This window comes from Belonocnema kinseyi, chromosome 5 (genome assembly GCF_010883055.1).
Source record: "Belonocnema kinseyi isolate 2016_QV_RU_SX_M_011 chromosome 5, B_treatae_v1, whole genome shotgun sequence".
Classification (NCBI taxonomy): Eukaryota; Metazoa; Arthropoda; class Insecta; order Hymenoptera; family Cynipidae; genus Belonocnema; species Belonocnema kinseyi.
In genome coordinates, this window is record NC_046661.1 from 64,963,852 (window position 1) to 64,970,535 (window position 6,684).

Below are 6,684 nucleotides of genomic sequence, written 5' to 3' on the forward strand. Positions count from 1 at the left end.
GAAATAAATAATAACATATAATTTACTAATAAAATTATAAAATTAAAAAAATTAAATATTAGTTGAAATTAATAAATGTATAACTAATGAAATATAAAAAAACATAATTACATATAGATAAATGATTAAAAAAATATTTTTCAACTAAAATGATGGCTCACCAAAGAAAAAGAATGTTTAATAAAGTATTATAACTTTCAACTATGATTTCTTATATTTTCAATAAAAAAAGATGAAACAGATTAATTTATAATGAAACAGTTGTGATATTCAACCAAACGATCAGACAAATTAATCAGATTAACTTCAATTTTTGAATTGTTTCCTGTATGTCCCACTGAAACCTAGAAACAGGAAAATTTCATCAGTATTTTATTATTTCGTACATATATTTATATTATTTTTGTATTGTAACAAATGTACAAGCTGTTTATAAAGTATAATTTGCCCCCCTAAATTGGGCTTGTAAGAAGCATCACTGTGCTCCAAAAAATATTGGGAAAATTGATGTCAATGTCTCTTGCCTCACCATTTTGTTTCTTCGTTTTCATTCATATCTATTATACCAGATATTCGATTGCACTGAACTCGATTTTGAACCCAAAGATCATTAGAAAGAAAGCAATTAAATGTAATTATTTTTTGGTGAGATCTACAAGAGTCATTATCATTGGCAAAGGTTGACACTCAATAACGACATTTTTTAAAACATATAATGACATTCAATTCTTTTGGTTCAGTCGAGTATTAGTGAAATCGAATGATTACTATCGATTGGGTTTATCGATCGCACAAATGGAAGTGCGTGAGTCAGTGAGTAAGCGACAATCTTAGATCAAAATGGCGCTAAACACAAGCAGAGACGAGATGCTGTCAGAGCTTTTCCAAAGATTCTTGATTGAAACCACAATAAATTTCGGATACACTAAAACCTCGGTTTAATCGATAGCTAGGGAGAGCTCAGAGTAAATCGAGGGTCATAGAGTTAAAAATATTTTGAAATTTTACATTGTACTTTTTAGTTATTGTATTAAATTGTAGCAGTTTTCAAAATTATTTTTGCAGTGTCGTCTCCTATCTGTATCCGCTTTTAAAATAACCTTTTTTTGTTGAATATTTTTGAGTACTTATTTATACAACAAGAAATAATTTTTATTTGTTTGAATGATCAACCCCGGTTTTTAATGGATTCAACGAAAAATAAATTCCATGAAATAGTAGATTAACCATTGAATAAAAACAAAAATATTGGCGAAAGCGAAGTTTACAGGTCAAGTCGAAGTTGACAACTGTAATCGTCTAAGTCTAAATTTTCATTTGGATATGATGAATACTTTATATCACGAAATTAAAAAAAGAAAAACCCCGGATTGAAATCCCGGAGTGGCATGAACTTTTTATCACTATTGAAATGTAAACTTTCTATATCTGGATAATTTTGAATTTTCTTCATTGAGCAATTCATATCGCTGAGAGCCCACCTCTACTTTTTCTATTAGTTACAATTATTCGAATCGTATCGTCGGAAAACTTCAATTGTCGCGCTATATTTTTTTTTGCTGATGCCTGTATCAATTAAACGAATAATTTCAATCTCTTCCTTGTACGATAAATGCGTTCTGTATTGTTTATTTTGGGTTTCGTCCGATATTTTTGAGAAATGTACAACACACGTCTTTTTGATTTCAAAACTTTCAAAATAATCTGACGTGATAACTGCCGTTGTACACTGTAGTTCGAGATTCCACTGCGTTTTTTCGAAGGTAAGAAGCGATCGTGATAAACGATAGTATAAATGAAAGCTAACACGTAGACGATTAAGAAACTGCCCCCTGCCAGTTCCAAGTCAGTCAAAGGTGCGATAAAATTCGACTTTCAACGGCAAATTCATTCAATAATCACCTGGTGTGCCCGAACACAATTAAATCTGCTTTATTTGTTTTCGCTGCAATATTATAGACGGGAGGCTAGCGTAAGAAGAGGCTTCATATTCGTGGTGGGCTGCTGCGTGGGTGCGGTGCAGCGGGGAAGGCTTCTAAGGGTTTCGGTTTACGGTGTTTAGTTACGGTATTTAGTTACGCTGTTTAGTCTAGTCTTGTCTAGTTTGCTGTCCACTTGGCATAAAAGTTAAAATGAAGTGTTATATTTGTGAGAAAAGTGACGGAAAGAATTCAGTGATGAATCCTTTCAGAAGTGTCTTCAGATGCTTGCATTTCGGAAAAAAAGAACTACAAATACGGCGATATACATTTAAGTGAAGAATGACTGAATGATTATGAGTATCAGTGTTTGACACGGAAAAGTGACAGTGATAAAACAAAAAGACAAAGATGACTTTGAAACCTTTTTGCAAGATAATAGTGATGTAAGTAAAAGAATACTATTCCTAAAGGTTATAATGTCTAATATACATTTATGTATGTTTGTATGTATGTATCTATAGATAAATATTTAGAATTTATTTAGGACAGCGATATTTTACTTTTATTCGTTTGCATACAAACTGTATATGTATATTAATTGTATGTGTATTTTAGAGTTTTATAGGATGTACAAAGTTTACGATGAACTCTTTTCTTTGATGAGGATAAAAGTTCTCCTAATTTCAATTATGCCTGAGTTAAAATTAATGTTCTGAAAATTCTCCAATGTTCTGAAAATTCGCCATAAAATGAGTCCTGGATCAAAGCAATTTGCATGTTATTTAATTAGGTATTGCAGGGACAATGTAAATTTCAATGCTTTATTAAATTTTTTATAATGTCCGCGATAATCAGTTTTTTAATTTTCTTGTGATACAAAAAAGCGTCCGTATGTTTGCACACGTAGGATATTAATATTGTACTTTTATTTTATTAACAACTTGTCAGTTATTAAATTGTAATAAGAGATGATAATATTTGAAGCAACAATTTTTTTTAAATCGTTCTGTGAAATGCACTAGATATTAAATATATCATTTTTTAATCAGTAAGTATATAAACATTTGTATATATAAAAAAGTATTTATACCTACAACTGTGCATAAAACCGAATCCGTTATGTATTAAAAAGTGTTTGCGTTATAATTATGTAGCATACTTCAGGATGAAAAACTTATAAACAATAATAATATCTTTGAATAATTAATTTACTTCGATGTCAGTTATCATCACACTCTAACTGAATAGTTGAAAATAAACATTGTGAAACCAAATGTCAACTTTCCTTTCAGAATAAAATTTACAAACGTGCCTCGAGTCCCATACAATAACGCTGCTTCTGTTTGTCTGCCGCCTACTGAGGGAATTTGGAGTAATGGATCCTTTTACAGTTTCCAATGAGGCTCAGCCGCCTTCTCCGCCGCACCGCACCCACGCAGCAGCCCTCGTCCGCAACGAAGATGATGCCTCTTCTTATGGTAGCTTCCCTTCTACAATATTGCAGCGAAAGCAAATAAATTCAGCAAAGAAATATCTCTGCGGCATATTTCTGTTACCTTGAGCCTTGGCAGGATAAGTTTTTCGTGTACAGAGGGGCTTTCAGCTTTCATTTAGTTTTTGTCTTGTCGCGTTCCTTAGCATATACTTAAAGTTACCTGCAATCACGCCCTTTAGGCCTCTCTGCCGGGGGTTATTATGCAGGTGGAGGGTGGCAGTGCAACATTTTCCGAAAGCACTAATTGCCCCCTACAATGTGGTACAGATTGCATTGCATTCGGACACACCAGGTGATTATTGAATGAATTTGCTGCTAAAAATCCAATTTTATCGCACCTTTGACCGACTTGAAACTGGTAGGGAGGCATTTTCTTAATCGTCTGCATGTCGATAGTTACGGTGCTGCACGAGTCAACCCTAGGATCCAGTTTATTCCTAATTTCCCATAGTGCTTTCAGTAAAAACGCCATTGGGCTCAGTTTCTTTTTTCAATAAACCTTGTTTTTCGTTCTGAACATAGACATCGATCAAAGTGACGCTTCTTATAGCTTTCCATCATTCAGTCAAGCTCAGTGTAATTTATATTTCATAATGGATTATTTTTACAATAAAAAGAAGGAATTTTATCTAGGACTTAATATCATGATTACAAATGAGACTTGGGCAAATGGAATATTCGAAATTTGGAAAATTTGAATGTGATAATGTGCAGCCATAATGTACGTAATGTACGAAAGTCAAAAAGGCTTTCTGAGTTATGAAATTTTCCTGTTTCTAGTTTTTGAGGAAACTTCTTTGCGAATATATATATACAGGGTGGGCCATTTTAATCTATTTACCAAAAAATCTCAGAATAGTGATATTGTACAAAAAAATTGTTCAGACAAAAGTTGTTCAGGATGAAGGGGGTCAAATACTGGTGACCGTAAATTTGACCTTGAACTTCATTTTCTATGTTTTTTGACGGTCAAACCCATTTTTTTAAATGGAAATAATTTTTTTAAATGGGTCATAAAAAAATTTTCAAAATACATTTTCGGACGTAAAATTTTCTGCTTTTTCCAAATCCGTTGTCAAAAATATGGGTTTCCATTTTAAAAAATGGGTTTGACCGTCAAAAAACCCGCAAAAGGGGTTCATATATGTTTATGTACTCTTCTGTGGCCTCCCTACCGATAGAAACCTCTGAGTATATTCTAAAGATTCTCTAGGGTCAGAGAAGCTCAGAGAAATTCTCCGCAGGTACTCAAGTAGATATATTTAAAGGTCCAGGTAGTTCTTTTAAATGTTTTAAAGGCTTTAAAATGTCCTTTTCTAAGTTGAAATAGAAATGCGATCATAAATAACAAGCACATAGGCTGAAATTGAAATAAGAATTCGATCATAAATAAAAAGCAGAGAGGCTATATCAATAGAGTAGCCGACACTCAAGGGTCCTTTGTTAAGCTTTGGGATTAAAAAGTAGATTTTTTAAATATCATAGTTAACAGCCTAGAACATAATAATTCGGAATCTACGTGTTTCGATGATTTCAGATATCTAACTTTTTTTTAAATGCTTAAAATTTGAATTAATACGACGTTTCTCGTAAATGTAATGATACAATTATAATATAATTATAAAATAAAATAATAATATAATTATAAGTAAGTATAATGAGAAAATTCATTATTTAAAAAAAAAAGTGTTAATAATTTGAAGAGAAATTTAAAAAGGGAGTCGGATTAGCGACGGCCAACTACTGTAAATAACTCTGCCTGCCCGGTACGTGACGAATACTAAAGGAACAATATATTACCGTCGCATTATCAATGAATCTCCTTCACCAGATTTGAAAATCCTACAGAACTTTTTATAGGGTTGCAACAAAAAATGCTAGAAGCTCAAGGCTAAGTAACAACAAGTGGGTAACCTCTTCATATACCCAGTTATTTGTAAGTTAATGAGTATATATGAAAAAGAAGTGAAGATATCTATGCAAAGGAAACAATAGATTTATTTTAAATGTTATAAATATGTTTTTATTGAAATCCTTGAATCACTGACTATGTACGAATTGGTGAAGAATCTTACGCAAATGTTTCTACGATAAAGAGAACCAGATAGATATAACTTCGAAAAATGTGGTCAGTTGTCATCCTACTGTGGAAGTATTTACTTTGTAATCTAGTTCCCCAATTCGTATAGGAGCGGTATATAGAGTTATGTTATTGCTTATAATCACCAGTTTTATTTACAGAAACTTTTCAACTCTAGGTTTGGCGCGCTTCTGACATAGAGCTGGCCCAACATGAGGATTGCTCTAAGCATAATATAATCGCCTACTGCCTGCTTCCTACACATTTCTTCTAAGTTCAAAAAATTAAATCCTTATCATTCATATCATACTTCATATTACTAGATAGAATTAATAGCAAAAACAAGGTTCGAAGCAAGCACCGATAACACATATATCATATACTTAGCTCTCTGCATACTTTTTTATCAATGTTCACTCATTCAATGAAATAGCATAGAAAAATCAAATGTGCTTCTTAAACATGAATAACTGCCCAAAGTATATTATAATTCACAGCAGTTCTTACTATACTACTATTAACAATGCTAGTGCCGCTAAATCTTTAAAGTAGGGATAAAGTACTGTATACTATACAGGTGCTTTTAAGGCCTTTTCATATCATGAGTAATGATGACAATGTTGTCACCCTGTGCTACTGCCCTTGCGTTAGGCCTGCACACTGATTGGCTACACTTGGCGCGCAATTCAAAATTACTTAATAAAACAATTTTTGTAATTGAAGTAAATAACTATTCAAATATGCACAAGGATATATACAAATTGTTTAACTTTTGATTTCAGGAAAAAAATATAACACATATATTATATAAATAACAGTTTATTTTCATTGAATTCCAAAGACCAGCTTACATGTTACAAAACATTTAATTTAAAAAGAAATTTAATGGAAAAGTGATTAGAAATAATTATTTATAAGTTTTTAATCGAAAAGAACCATATTCTGAGCTGAATTTTTTTTTAATTCAAAGATCATAATTATTATATTCGGCAATTAACTTCTATGTATTGAACTGCTGAAACATTATACGGTATTTAAAAAAATGTATCAATTACAAAATGTTTTGTGAACTATAAATCAGTTTTTCTAGTTTAATGAAAATAAAATATTATTGATAAAATATTTGTTATAAATTTTTTTCTTGTCTGAAATCAAAAGTTACACAATTTGTATACATTCTTGTGCAT

The 6,684-nt window shown here is 31.6% G+C and overlaps 1 protein-coding gene across 2 annotated transcripts in view; it reads right to left on the reverse strand.

Annotated features, from left to right (window-relative positions):
- Positions 1–6,051, reverse strand: part of LOC117173206 (histone acetyltransferase type B catalytic subunit) — a 147,541-nt gene extending 141,490 nt beyond the window's left edge. The window contains exon 1 of one of the 2 annotated variants that reach the window (XM_033361646.1): positions 5,897–6,051. The gene's annotated coding sequence lies outside the window, so the exon portion shown is untranslated. Of the gene's footprint in view, positions 1–5,643; positions 5,768–5,896 lie in introns of those variants that run through there. The other variant, XM_033361647.1, reaches the window with a different exon arrangement.
- Positions 6,052–6,684: the final 633 nt, after the last annotated feature.